The 15,416-nt window shown below is 43.8% G+C and overlaps 1 long non-coding RNA gene across 2 annotated transcripts in view; it reads right to left on the reverse strand.

Moving 5' to 3' along the window:
• LOC144689873 (uncharacterized) overlaps positions 1-15,416 on the reverse strand; it is an 88,022-nt gene that overhangs the window by 42,602 nt on the left and 30,004 nt on the right. The window lies entirely within an intron of this gene.

The raw sequence follows: 15,416 nt of genomic DNA on the forward strand, positions 1-15,416 counted from the left end.
GAAAAGGAACAGACTTGGAGGCCTTACGATATTGCAGTCTCCAGTCATAAGGCATAGATATTGCTGACTTTGCTGCTGCTTCTTGCTGTGCTGTTTGCAGACTGATTGGTTTCTCCCTGATCCTTATGGTGATAACAACTCTTATTTGTAATCAGTTTCAGTCATGCGACCACATGATCAATATTTCTACTGTCCACCCAGAATGATTTGAAGTTAGAAGCCATTGCTACACAATGGGGAATGGATGGTAGCTATTCATACCTACTTAGGATGAACTGGTTTCTGAAGCTCTAGGGTGGGCTGGGACCAGGCCTGGCTGCCTGCTTCAAGGAGACAGGTAGCCAATTAGGGTAATTAAGGCCCCATTTAGGGGCCATTTTGAAATGGTGCTAAGATGATATCCTGGAGTGGCACCCCACCACCACCGCCAAGTGAGGAAGGTGTCAGCTCATTGGAAGTGGCATCCCAGCAGCAGACCACATGGTCAATGGAGCCAGAGGCTCCACTCCTCAATGAAGGGGCTGCAGGGTCAAAGGCTGCAAATGTGTCCTCACTACTCCTGCAGAAGGGTTTCTGCTCTACCCAAGTGGCCTACTGGCTTCAGCTTTCTTATTTAAAAGTATTCCTCTTACTTGAAGGCAAATTTCCTTAGGTTATTAGCTCTATTCAGATGGTAATTTTTTTTGCAGTGTGTTTATATTTTACCTCAAAAGATCAAAGTCAGGAAATCTTTCAGCTGTGTTTACAACCGGAGGACATCTTCTCCCCTCTGTGTCAAGTGACTTGAAGATATAATTTGAGCTGCCACTGTCAGAGTGGGGAATGTAATTGTGCATTTAATAATGATTTGTCCTGGAGTGTTACATAGTGCCCTCTTATGCCTTCCCTTTAAATTAATTTGTTTGGCATTTACAGGCTCCAACAAATGGGGAAAATGCCCCCAGAAGCAAAAACATTTTATTGTGTGCAAGTTTCTGGTGATTTCAATGCCTCTCAGCATGCATAATAATTGCAATATGTGAATACTAAAGATGACAATATACACATGTAAACTATCACGCAATGCTTTCCAACATGATATGGTCTTCGTGAATTGGTTTAATGAGTTTGAGATTTTCTCACACCCCACAACTCACCAATGACAGGGATCCAACCATTTGTTCTTTTATGTCCAGCATAAGTGGAGGGCAAGGGCTATGGCTTGCCATTCTGTAGAAGCAGGATCAATAGGACCATCAAGGAATCCATCATGAATAGGAGAAGCAGCTAGAGTAGGAGAAGGATTTGTGCAGGAAAGCCAGCAGACCAGGAGTGAGTGAGAGAGTCAGTGGACTAGAAGTGGTAAGAGCCAGAAGGAGCAAGGGAAACCCAGTAAAACTTGCCTGAATTGGTCTTGTATACATTAAAATTGAACTGGCGGCAGTATTACTGATTTTTACTGGAATTTAAAAATATTGAGCTGGTTTTCCCTTCTGGGAGCCACGGGATCAACAGTAGGTGAGAATAAGAAGACCAAGTGTGAGAGAGAACAATTATCTCTTTCTAGACTAATACAAACAAAGATGATAGCAGGGGTAAAAGCTTAACACAGATCTTTAATGGTGACTTCTTACTGCTGCTACATGTGCTGCTCACTGTGCAGACTTACTAAGGTGGCTGCTGCATCACATGGCATTGCATCACTTCCTGTGTTGACATAACTATTTACATAATAATATTCTTAAATGAATATACTTTACATATTAGCAAGCACACTATCACAACATTCCCCCTTCCCTCGAATATAAAAAAACAATATAGTCTATTATGAATATGGACATGAATAAGTAACCCCTATGAAACATAACAATTGGCAACTATAACACTATTTAACATGGAATATTGATCTCATAACAAGAATATTTGGAATACTACTTTTGAAATGTTGCCTATGCTTTGTAGTCTCGGTAGTACATTCGTTGTCGTTGGCTGACTCAACCAGACCTTGTAACCATTACATGCGGATGTTATTTTAGAACTGTCTGTTCCTTCACGCTGAGGATTGCTTTTGGGCCGGCAATGTACAGTTGTTGTGATGTTCAGTGTGTTGTTTATTGTCTTTTCGTCTGCAAAAATGTACATGCTTGTGCATAAGCAATGCTGGTTGATCGCCTTGTGCATGGCGAGCAGAGAGTTCCCTGAGGTGAGATTGATTCCTTTACAGTACTGCATCATTTTGTGTTGTCATCTTGTATGAATGTGGTTCTTTGCTTATCTTGGACATCTCCGCTGGCATTCAAAGCTGTTTTTTCGGGTGTAGGACTCTCACTTTCTGCCCAATGCATATTAGAAACATAGGAAATAGGAGCAGGAGTAGGCCATTCAGCCCTTCGAGCCTGTTCCGCTATTCATTATGATCATGACTGATCATCCAACTCAATAGCCTGCTCCTGCTTTCTCCCCATATCTTTTGATCCCTTTCACCCCAAGAGCTATATCTAACTCCTTCTTGAAAACATACAACGTTTTGGCCTCAACTACTTTCTGTAGTAGCGAATTCCACAGGCTCACCGCTCTCTGGGTGAAGAAATTTCTCCTCATCTCAGTTCTAAGTGGTCCACCCCGTATCCTCAGACTGTGACCCCTGGTTCTGGCCTCCCCCACCACTGGGAACATCCTTCCTGCATCTACCCTGTCTAGTCCTATTAGAATTGTATAGGTTTCTATGAGATCCCCCCTCATTCTTCTGAACTCCAGCAAATATAATCCTAACCGACTCAATCTCTCCTTAAATGTCAGTCCCGACATCCCAGGAATCGGTCTGGTAAAACTTCGATGCACTCCCTCTATAAGCAAGAACATCTTCCTCAGATAAGGAGACCAAAACTGCACACAATATTCCAGGTGTGGTCTCACCAAGGCCCTGTATAATTGCAGCAAGACATCCCTGCTCCTGCACTCGAATTTGTCTTCTTTACCACCTGCTGCACCTGCATGCTTACCTTCAGTGACTGGTATACGAGGACACCCAGGTCTCGTTGGCAATTCAAAGCCATTCAGATAATAATCTGCCTTCCTGTTTTTGCTACCAAAGTGGATAACCTCACATTTATCCACATTATACTGCATCTGCCATGCATTTGCCCACTCACTCAGCTTGTCCAAATCACACTGAAGCATCTCTGCATCCTCCTCACAGCTCACCCTTCCGCCCAGCTTTGTGTCATCTGCAAATTTGGAGATACTACATTTAGTTCCCTCATCTAAATCATTAATATATATTGTGAATAGCTGGGGTCCCAGCACCAATCCCTGTGGTACCCCACTAGTCACTGCCTGACATTCGGAAAAAGACCCGTTTATTCCTACTCTTTGTTTCCAGTCTGCCAACCAGTTTTCTGTCCATCTCAATACACTACCCCCAATCCCATGCACTTTAATTTTACATACTAATCTCTTATGTGGGACTTTGTTGAAAGCCTTCTGAAAGTCCAAATAAATCACATCCATTGGCTCCTCCTCATCAACTCTACTACTTACATCCTCGAAAATTTCCAGTAGAGTTGTCAAGCATGATTTCCCTTTCATAAATCCATGCTGACTCTGTCCGATTCTGTCACTGTTTTCCAAGTGCTAAGCTATTAAATCTTTTATAATGGACTCTAGAATTTTCCCCACTATCAACGTCTATAATTCCCTGTTTTCTCTCTACCTCCCTTTTTAAATAGTGGGGTTACATTAGCTACCCTCCAATCTGTAGGAAATGTTCCAGAGTCTATAGAATCTCAGAAGATGATCACCAGTGCATCAACAGCTCTGCACCTGCATGGACGTCAAGCACGTTTTTCATCTTATCCTGGCTTTGATGAGATGGGCTGTGATCTTGGATGAATTGGTGAGATGATAACTCGGTAATGTGATTCTCACTGGCCAACGAAACAGAATCTCAGCTGGTAACGGTAATCTGGAGCTCAATGACATTGTGCGAAGATGCAATAACACAACTTGGATATCTTGTCTGGTTTGTGAACACTTTTTGATCAGGGATTTGACTGTCCTGACCATACATTCAGTCAGCCTGTTTGAACGATGATATCGAGGCAATGATGTGATGTGGTTGGAGGACCATCCAGATGTCCAGGAATGATTTTCCATTGTATTGTGGACCATTTTTATATACCACTTCACTGGAGCACCAAAAAGACTAAAGATGGCGCTAACAGTGCTGATCACTGCAGCGCTCGACTTGTCTTGAAGCTCCTGCACAATAGGGAACTTTGAGTGGCGGTCAGTCATAAACAGATAATCTTCTCTGACCACCGTGTACAAATCTGTAGCCAACCTGGTCCATGGTGAAGATGGTATGCCATGTGGTTGGACAAGTTCTTTCTGTTCCTTAATCTTGTCAAGAACAATACCGCTGATTGCTGGCAACTTCTTGGGCTTCAGGGTACACGCTGTTATGAACGTAAGAAGAAATTCCTGGTCATTTCATCTTTTGCCTTGTGGCTGGACACTGGACTGCCATTAGGCTTTCCTTGCTGCTGGTCTCAGTGTTTCCACTTCCCAAAGCAAACTCTGAGCCATTTGTTGAGGTTCTCTAGGTGTGACCTTGATTTCTGCAAACATCAGACTGGGTCAGCTCATGGATGGTGAGCACGTAAAATTGGTAGCACACAGCAAACGTGGCTGCTGCTGGTCCTGCTACATCCACTGTGTAGAACATCTGACTAGACCATGTTGACTTCTTGTACCTGCATTCCAGATCTAGGGAACCTAGGTACTTCATTGTCAAACCGTTGTATGCAGTAAGCTTCACACTTGTGGGTTGGGCCACATACTTCCATGACTCATCATATCTTTGAGAATGCAGAAAGGTAGAGTGTTGGCACTTGGGTCTGTGCCAATCTTCACTCTCATTCGATGTCTGCCAGGCTTGTTGGGGCAGACGATCAGAAGTGTTGCACAAGCTTCCATTTTGTTAATGGAATTGACCTGTTCTGCGAAGGTGATTGTGTGAAATAATTGTCTTCACCTTGATCCAGCTCATCCAATTTTGTCAGGCATTCCCTCATTTTGTGTATGGGTCTGTGCTTTTGGAGATTTCTGGAGGTTTCTCGTTTCTGGGTGGCGGTTTGAGCACTACCCACTCTGTGTTCCTGCTGCTGGACCTTCAGCAAATGTTTGACCCAGTGCCTTCTGACCCCACAGGCTTTGCATGTGCTGGTGTGTGTCAGGTATCTTTGTGGTTTATGGGAGGGTCTGCAGTTACCACAAACCTTGTTCTGTCTGGGTACCTTAGATATTGCGCCTCCAGATGTTTTGGACCCTAAGACTCACAAACATTGTCTCCCTGTGATAATTGCCATTCTAATTGCATCCATCCTGTAATATGTCTTTCATACTGTGTTCTTTCAGTTTTTCCAGGAGGTCCTTCTTGAACACCTCAATATCAGTGGAGGCAATAATAACTCCATAATTCGCTTTGAGAGTTTAGCATCAGTGAAATCACAGTCTTTCGCTTTAGCCCTGAATCGGTTAACAAAGTCGTTTAGGCATTTATTGGCTTTCTGTCTGTACTGCATGAATTCCAGGCGGTGTACCCTGAAATTCATTTTACTCTTAAACTAATTTTCCAATGTTGTCCACAGCTTTTCTGGGTTCTTCTGGTCATCCTCAGATAGACCAGAGGCATTAATTGGGTGCAAACCTTCATTTCCAAGGGCGATCCTAATGTTTATAGCTTGTTTCTCTGCATCCACAACCTCGTGGTCTTGGAAGCATAGTTCAATCGTCTGTCTAACCAGTCTAACTCTCCTGGGGTATTGGATGCTTTCCAGTCCATCTCTGGAAATCTTGCGGCCATTGCCTCAGCCTTCTGTTCTTTTCTTCCCTAAGGAGCATCTGTTGCTGTAAGAGCTGCGGCAAGCTGCGATGGCTGCAGAGCTGAGAAGGAGCCGCACCCTAAGCTTTGCTGCTGCAGGACGGGCTTTTAGCTTGCAGGTGGGAGGGGCCCTGACGTCAGGGTCAGCAAATGGTGGGAAGGCTGCGTGCCAAAATATAATGCTGCACTGATCTGCAGCTGAAACTGTTGTTGCTTTTCTTTGCCAGTTCAGGCAAAACCAGGAGTGCGCTCGGTTACACTATTCACACAGTCCCTCTCTGATGTGAAAATGATAATATAGCAGCAGCGCTTTGGGTAGGGCTTCTGATTTAAATCACTACTTTCAACTGCTGCTGAATGCTGTCAGCTCATTACCACTGCCACATGTTGTAATATCTCTTCCTACACTAATACAACAAAGCTGACGGCAGGGGTAGAGGTTAAACATAGATCTTTAATGGAGGCTTCTTCTTGCTGCTGCTACATGTGCTGTTCACAGTGCAGACTTACTAATTAAGTTGGCTGCTGCATCACGTGGCATTGCATCATTTCCTGTGATGACATAACTATTTACATAATCATATATTTAAAAGAATATACTTTACATATTAGCAAGCACACTATCACAACAAGAACATGCGGTTTATGATGTCACACTAGTTGAATTGGGGAAGGGGGTGAGAAGAGGGGCCAAACAGGGTAAGAGGCTCTTCCATCTTCGCTAACAGCTTTACAGTAAAAGCCAGCTCTGTCCCAAGCATATCCTGTGTTTTTGATTTTTATATTTTTAGTTACACTGTCATTCTGCTGGAACCTGTCTTGCAGGGCCAAAGCATTTCCCTCTGGAATGTGACTGAGGTGACTACTAGTCAGCATTGACAGCAGCCAAAATCTATCTACATATGCTTCCAAAATGTTAAAATTGCTTTACATCATATACATTTCTGCCTCATGTATGTCAAAGATGGTGAGGTTTATATTATTGATTATTTTCACCCCAGTTATGACATACATAAAATGTAAAAGTTTTTTCTCCCTCATCTACTTTTAATGTCATTTGGATGACAACTTTCATTCCGTTTCTCTCTAGTCTTCACTTGGCTCAGCACTGGAATCAGTCTGCCACAGACATAAGGCAGCAGTGAGGAAAGCTTTTATTTTCCCACTCTTAATCATCCCTGACAGAACTCATATCATTCCTTTCATCTATTTTTATTGGAAATCATTCATCGGTTGCAGCATCACTGATGGTATAATAAGCTCTTGTAAAAATAGTAACATTTCTAACAGTAAGGTTGTGCCTAAGCTCATTTAATCACATTTTAATGGTAGTGGTCAGCATGTCAGGGGCTAACTTTGCCCAGAACTTGTTACAATAGTTGTTAAGGTTAATTGAATCTGCTGATCATTGGGTCCCTGAAGTGGATTGTGATTGCTTTTGTTCTCCATGTATCTCAGTGGAGTAGCAGATCATGATCACCCAATAAAAACTGTTAGTTTTTCAGCTCAGCAAAGCAGTAAATTGTTGCCTTGTGATAAGAGGCACAATAGTGTGTGCTGACACAGGGCGACCCAGCACAGCTGGATTACTGTCATGTGTGCCAGTTGTTTGCTTAACCTCCCCACCAATGCCCCTCCCCACCCAATAGCCAGAGACCGCTGTGCGTCTTCTCCTCATTATCGCAATTCATTCACAAGCTGTCAAACGCATAAGCAGATAAAGAGCTTTTGTTGGCAAATGCTACATTCAAATCCACGTTGGGTTTGCATAGCCATTTCTTCACCCTGCCCCCACCTCCAAAAGCCACTGTACACTTTATTGGTGCTGCAAGGAAGGAGGATCTGGAGTCACTACAGCACCAGAAAGTCGAGTGCAGGGAAGAAGTACCCCAAAGATCAGAATGCATGCCACACTGAGGGCCTTAGCCCAGAACAGGGACTTCAATAGGTAATTGGGGAAAGAATAGAATTTGATGGAGGCTGCTTCAACCCCCTCCTCCCCCTCCCCAATGGGGGTACTTCAGAGTTATTATTGCCACTTCCCAAGGTTCTTTGTCACCTGTCTCATGAAGGCACTGATAAGCTGCGTAACACAGGCAAAAAGCAAGGAAGACCTGTCAAGGACTCTGGCCATGAACCCCCCTCCCCTATTACAGGTGGCAGATGGAGAAGGAGTGAGGAACGCTGGTTCCAGTAGTAGAGGGGTCTGGCTGCAGCGGAAGGCCTCATTGTCCAATTTTCCTACCCTTTCTGCCATGGCTCTCCCCAATTACGGATTGAATTTAGAAGAAGCTCCCATTCCTCTGTCGTCCAAATTTAAGGAACTAAGATTGAGCCAGAAAGGTACGTGACAATAGATATTCTGGCACTTAATAAGCTGAGCTGCGGTCAGATCTCCATTAACCTCAAAGCACTTGCAACCCAATTCCCTTGCCCTTGTAAACTTTAGTCATCAACTTCGGGCTTTCAGCCTCTAAAAACCCTCAATTGGAAACAGCAGAAGGAAGATAAAGTAAATACATGATAACAGAACATGAACATTGTGGCTCTGAGTTTGATCACTACTCCCCTGAGTTCTCAACTGAAATGTAAAAGTGGCCAATGAAAAATGCACAAAAGTTGAGAGAAAGATCAACTATGAAAAAAATAATGATCACTGAATTGTTATAGTGCAGAAGGAGGCCATTCAGCCGATTGTGTCTGCACCAGCTCTCCAAATGAGCAATTTACTTCATGCCATTCTCCCACCCTCTCCCCATAACCCTGCACATTGTTCCTTTTCAGATAAAGTCTAATTCCCTTTTATATGCCTCAACTGAATCTGCCTCCACCACACTCTCAGGTAGTGCATTCCAGGCCTTAACCACTTGCTGCATAAAAAAGTTTTTCCTCATATCGCTTTTGCTTCTTTTGTTAATTACTTGAAATCTGTGCCCTCTTGGTCTTGATCTTTTCACGAGTGGAAACATTTTCTCCCTATTTACTCTGTCCAGACCCCTCATGGTTTTGAATACCTCTATCAAATCTCCTCTCAGTCTTTCCTTCTCCAAGGAAAACAGTCCTAACTCCTCCCATCTATCTTCATAACTGAAGTTCCCTTCCCTGGAACTATTCTCATGAATCTTTTCTGCACTCTCTCCAATGCCTTCACATCCTTCCTAAAGTGTGGCATCCAGAACTGGATGCAATACCCGAGCTGAGGCCGAACCAGTATCCTATACAGGTTCAACATAACCTCCTTGCTTTTGTACTTTATGCCCCTACTTATAAAGCTTATGATACTGTATGCTTTATTAACCGCGCTCTCAACCTGTCATGCCACCTTCAATGACACTTACACCCAGGTCCCTCTGCCCCTGCACCCCCTTCAGAGTTGTACCCTTTATTTTATATTGTCACCCCATGTTCTTCCTACCAAAATGAATGAATCACTTCACATTTCTCTGCATTGACCTTCATCTGCCACCTGTCTACCCATTCCACCAATTTGTCTACGTCCTTTTGAAGTTCTACACTATCATCCTCACAGTTTACAATGCTTCTAAGTTTCATATCATCTATAAATTTTGAAATTCTGCCCTGTACACCTAGGTCTAGATCATTAATATATATCAGGAAAAGCAAGGGTCCCAACATTGACCCCTGGGGAGCTCCACTACAAATCTTCCTCCAGCCCGAAAAACATCCATTAACCACTGCTCGCTGTTTCTGTCACTCAGCCAATTTCATATCCATGTTGCGACTTTCCCTGTTATGAGCTATAACTTTGTTCACAAGTGTGTCGTGTGACAAAAACAGAATTACCTGGAAAAACTCAGCAGGTCTGGCAGCATCGGCGGAGAAGAAAGGAGTTGACGTTTCGAGTCCTCATGACCCTTCAACAGAAGGTGTCATGTGACACTGTATCAAATGCTTTTTGGAAAACGTACACCACATCAACAGCATTGCCCTCATTAACCTTCTTTGTTACCTCTTCAAAAAACTACTGCAGGTTAGTTAAACACGGTTTTCCCTTAAGAAACCTGTGCTGGCTTTCCTTAATTAATCTGTATTTGTCCATGTGACTATTAAGTTTGTCCCTACTTATTGTTTCTAGCAGTTTCCCCACCAGCGAAATTAAACTGACTGGCCTGTAGTTGCTGGGCTTATCTTTACATTCTTTTTTGAACAAGGGTGTAACGTTTGCAATTCTCCAGTGCTCTGGCACCAACCCTGGTGGTGAAAAATTATGGCCAGTGCCTCCAAAATATCCACTCTCACTTCCCTCAGTATCCTTGGATGCATCCCATCAAGTCCTGGCGCCTTATCAACTTTAAGTATATATAGCCTATCCAATATCTCCTCCTCATCAATTTTAATCTTTTCTATTTTCTGAATTACCTCCTCTTTCACCAAGCCTGGGTAGCATCTTCTTCCTTGGTAAAGGCAGATGCAAAGTACTCAAATGCAAAGTAATCAATGATGAATCAAGATGAAGAGGGAAATTAAATAAAGGCAGAATTGTTTTAAATCTCAAGAAATTGTGCAAAAGGGCTGGCCACTCATTCCAACTGCTGCCAGATGTAATGTCAGTTTGTGCCCTCAGTGGTAGTTTTTCTGTTCACTACTCCTGCCTCCTGAGGCACTGGTGTACACCATCTCTTCATAATGGTGACAGCACTGTGATCTTAAGGGGCTATAAGTAGAATTCTGCAACAATGTTTTGTCTATTTGGACAACTGTAGTCCCAGTCTCCTTGGCAAAGATACATGGCACAACTAAATTCACTAAACTTCTGCAAGTGTGTGCAGGAAAGGGAGGAGCTACAGAAAGAAAGATCTTTCATTCACACAATTGCAACAGCTTGCATTTATATTGCATTGCACCTTTAACATAATAAACTTCATGGCGTCTGTGGCTCTGCTCTAAAGGTATGTTTGGAGACCTGATTTCAAAAACCTGCTTCTGGAAATTTGAGAGTGAGATCAGGTCAGTGAAACTGTTTCCTTTAAAAAGAACCATGCAACAAGTCCGTTATAATGGGGAGACACTGGAGCACCATAGCACAGAGCCGCAGGGTGCTGGTTGCATATTCAATCTTCCAATATGCTTCGCAAGAACATTACAAAACAAAATATGACACCAAGGTACATAAGGAGACATTAGGTTAGGAGACTAAATGCTTGGTCAGAGACAGATTTTATTTAAGCAGTGTCCTAAAACAGGAAAGGTGGTGAGGGTGATATTTAGGGAAGGAATTCCAGAGCTTAGAACCTTACTTATCACATTCTTAGGATGTCCCAAAGTACTGTACGGTTACTGGGAATGATTAGAAGCAATGAATTACTTTTTAAAGTGTACTCACTATTGTTACAAAGGAAAGAAAATGGCAGCCAGTTTGTGCACAGCAAGTTCTCACAAACAGCAATGAGATAAATGGTGATCAGAATATCAGGAGATCTCCCTTGCTCTTCTTCAAATAATGCCATGGGATCTGACAGGCAGTTGGAGCTCAGTTTAACATTTCTTCTGACTATGTAGCATTCCTTTGGTACTGGAGTGTCGCTATCAACGTGAAACAGAAATCTTCATGTATTGGATTATAGCGGGTGAGTGATCCCTCCCCATGTGAAGATAGCTGCCCCCTAAGCAGCATGATTCAATTGGGATGGAGTTCAGGTCAGTCATCAGCAGAGTGGGAGACTGAATGTGCAGCTAGTACTCTTCAGCCCTGTGCTTTGGTGATTCACGTCTGAATTTTCAACAAGCCGAATGGACTCCATTCTTTAACCAAATGGTGACTCAGCCCCAATTCTGGAAGTCCTGCCCCCAAACCTGGTACCCTCCATTTTCACATGTGGGGGGAAGGGGTGTGAGAACAGGGACAGGATGTATTTCACATATCTGTGGTTCATGGAGGCAGCGACACATTTAAAAGTGCAACTGCCTTCAAATAGAAGCAATTTTGGTCACCCAGGTTTCTAAAACATGATTCATGGGCTTTACGAATTTGATTGAAAGGTCTAAACCTACCAGAGTTATTTGGAGAGGTCAGGTATCCTTTGGGAGAGGTCAGGTACCATTTTGGGAGAGGTCAGGTACCTCTTTGGGATTGTTAAGAGTAGATGTGAACGTGTGTAATAAGTGGATAAGGTCAGTGGAACTGTCAAGCTGTCAAGTCATTGAAATCTCCAGCCCTTTACCTTTTGAAAAAAACAACCAACCTGAAACAAAACGGTGCTTGCAATTTCAATAGATGTTTATTGGCATAAGTCTGAGTGCTATCATTAAAGTACTATTTCTGCTTGACTGCTTCCACAGCCTACCATTATCACAGCTGGAGGTGGGGTGGGGAGGGTGCTTTTAAAGAACACAAGAAGAACACAAGAAGCAGGAATAGACCACATGGCCCATCAAGCCTGCTCTGCCATTCAATATGATCATGGCTGATCATGGGTTTCAACTCCATTTTCCTGCCTACTCCCCATATCCCTCGATTCCCCGTGAGATCAAAAGTCTGTCTCGTGCAGCCTTAAATTTGCTGTGATGGAATATCCACAACCCTTTGAGTTTGTTTTTATTAGTTTAGGGGATGTGGGTGTCACTGGCTAGGCCGGTATTTATTGTCCTTGAGAAGGTGGTGTTGAGCTGCCTTCTTGAACAGCTGCAGTCCCTGTGGTGTAGGTACATCCACAGTGCTGTTAGGGAGGGAGTTTGAGGATTTTGACCCAGTGACAGTGCAGGAAGTGCAATATATTTCCAAGTGGTGCATTTGCTGCCCTTGTCCTTTTAGCAAGTGAAGTAATTTCTCCTCATCTCAGTCCTAAATGATCGGCCCTTTATCATGAGACTGTGCCCCATAGTTTAGATTCCCCGAATAGTGGAAACAATTTCTCAGCATCCACCCTATCAAGCCCCTTCAGAATTTTTTATGTTTCAATGAGATCAGCTCCCATATTTCTAAACTCCAGAGAATATAGGCCCAGTTTACGCAGTCTCTCATCATAGAATAACCTCCTCATTCCAGGGACCAATTTAGTGGACCTTCACTGTACAGCCCCCAAGTATATTCTTTCCTAAGTGCAGAGACCAAAACTGCACACAGTATTCCAGATGTGGTCTCACCAAAACCCTGTACAATTATAGCAAGACCTCTTTATTCCTGTACTCCAACCCCCTTGCATTAAAGGCCAACATGTCATTTGCCTTCCTAACTTCTTTCTGAACTTGCATGCTAACATTCTACATTCCTTGTACACACCCAATTCTCTCTGAACATCAGCAAGTTTCTCACCTTTTAAAAATTATTCTGCTTTTCTATTCTCATGACCAAAGTGAATAATTTCACACTTCCCTACAGTATACACCATCTGCCACTCTGTTGCCCACTCACTTAACCTGTCTATATCTCTTTGCAGCCTCCCTGTGTCCCCTCCACAGCTTACCTTTCCACCTAGTTTTGTGTCATCAGCAAACTTGGATATATTACTCTCTGTCTCTTCATCTAAGTCATTAACATGGATTGTAAATAGCTGAGGCATTGATCCTTGTGGCGCTCCGCTACTCACTGCATGAAAATGTTCTGTTTATGCCCACCCTCTGCTTCCTGTCTTTTTTTTTACTCATTCATGTGATGTAGGTGTCACTGGCTAGGCCAGCATTTATTGCCCATCCCTAATTGCCCTTGGGAAGGTAGTGGTGAGCTGCCTTCTTGAACTGCTGCAGTCCATGTGGTGTAGGTACATCCACAGTGCTCTTAGGGTGGGAGTTCCAGGATTTTGACCCAATAACAAAGAAGAATGGAGGTATATTTCCAAGTCGGGGTGGTGGCTTGAAGGGGAACTTTCAGGTGGTGGTGTTCCCATGCATCTGCTGTCTTTGTCCTTCTAGATGGTAGTGGTCGTGAATTTGGAAGGTGCTGTCTAAGGAACCTTAGCAAGTTCCTGCAGTGCATCTTTTAGATGGTACACTCTGCTGCCACTGTGCGTCAGTGGTGGAGGGAGTGGATGTTTGTGATGGGGTCCCAATCAAGCGGGTTGTTTTGTCCTGGATGGTGTCAAGCTTCTTGAGTGTTGTTGGAGCTGTACTCATCCAGGCAAGTGGAGAGTATTCCCTCACACTCCACACTTGTGCCTTGTAAATGCTGGACAAGTTTTGGAGAGCCAGGAGGTGAGTTACTCACCATAGGATTCATAGCCTCTGACCTCCTCTTGTAGCCACAATATTCATATGGCTAGTCCTGTTCAGGTCCAGTTCAGTTTCTGGTCAATGGTAACCCCCAGGATGTTGATATTGTGGGATTCAGCAATGGTAATGTCATTAAATGTCAAGGGGCGATGGTTAGAATCTCTCTTTTTGGAGATGGTCATTGCCTGGCACTTGTGTGGTGTGAATGTTGCTTGCCACTTGGCAGCCCAAGCTTGGATATTGTCCAGGTCTTGCTGCAATAGGAAATGGACTGCTTCTGTATCTGAGGAGTCACGAATGGTGCTGAACATTGTGCAATCATCAGCAAACATCCCCACTTCTGACCTTATGATGGAAGGAAGGTCATTGTTGAAGCAGCTGAAGATGATTGGGCCTAGGACACTACCCTGAGGAACACCTGCAGTGATGTCCTGGGACTGAGATGATTGACTCCAACAACCAGAGCCATCTTCCTTTGTGCTGGGTATGACTCCAACTAGCGGAGAGCTTTCCCCCTTATACCTATTGACTAGGGCTCGTTGATGCCACACTTGGTCAAATGCTGCCTTGATGTCAAGTGCTGTCATTCTCACCTCACTTTGGAGTTCAGACCTTTTGTCTATGCTTGAACCAAGGCTGTAATGAAGTCAGGAGTTGAGTGATCCAGGTGGAACCCAAACTGAGCGTCAGTGCGCCGGTTATTGCTAAGCAAGTGCCACTTGATAGCACTGTTGATGGCCTCTTCCATCACTTTACTAATGAGCTAGAGTAGACTGATGGGGCAGTAATTGGCTGGGTTGGATTTGTCCTGCTTTTTGTGTGCAGGACATACCTGGGCAATTTTCCACATAGCCAGGTAGATGCCAGTATTGTAGAACAGATTGGGTAGGAGCATGGCAAGTTCTGGAGCACAAGTCTACAGTACCATTGCTGGAATATTGTCAGGATATATAGCCTTTGCAGTGTCCCGTGCCTTCAACCATTTCTCAATATCACATGGAGTGAATCAAATTGGCTGAAGACTGGCATCCGTGATGCTGGGGACCTCTGGAGGAGGCCGAGATGGACTGTCCACTCGGCACTGCTGGCTGAAGATTGTTGCAAGTGTTTCAGCTTTATATTTTGCACAGATGTGCTGTGCTCCCCTATCATTGAGGATGGGGATGTTTGTAGAGCCTCTTACTCCAGTGACTGGATGTCGCAGGACTGCAGAGCTTAGATCTGATCTGTTGGTTGTGGGATTGCTTAGTTCTGTCTATCGCATGCTGCTGATGCTGTTGGGCAGGCAAGTAGTCCTGTGTTGCAACTTCATTATGTTGACACTTCATTTTTAGGTATGCCTGGTGCTGCTCCTGGCATGCCCTCCTGCACCCTTCATTGAAACAGG

The sequence above is a fragment of the Cetorhinus maximus genome, chromosome 14 (assembly GCF_964194155.1).
Source record: "Cetorhinus maximus chromosome 14, sCetMax3.hap1.1, whole genome shotgun sequence".
Lineage (NCBI taxonomy): Eukaryota > Metazoa > Chordata > Chondrichthyes > Lamniformes > Cetorhinidae > Cetorhinus > Cetorhinus maximus.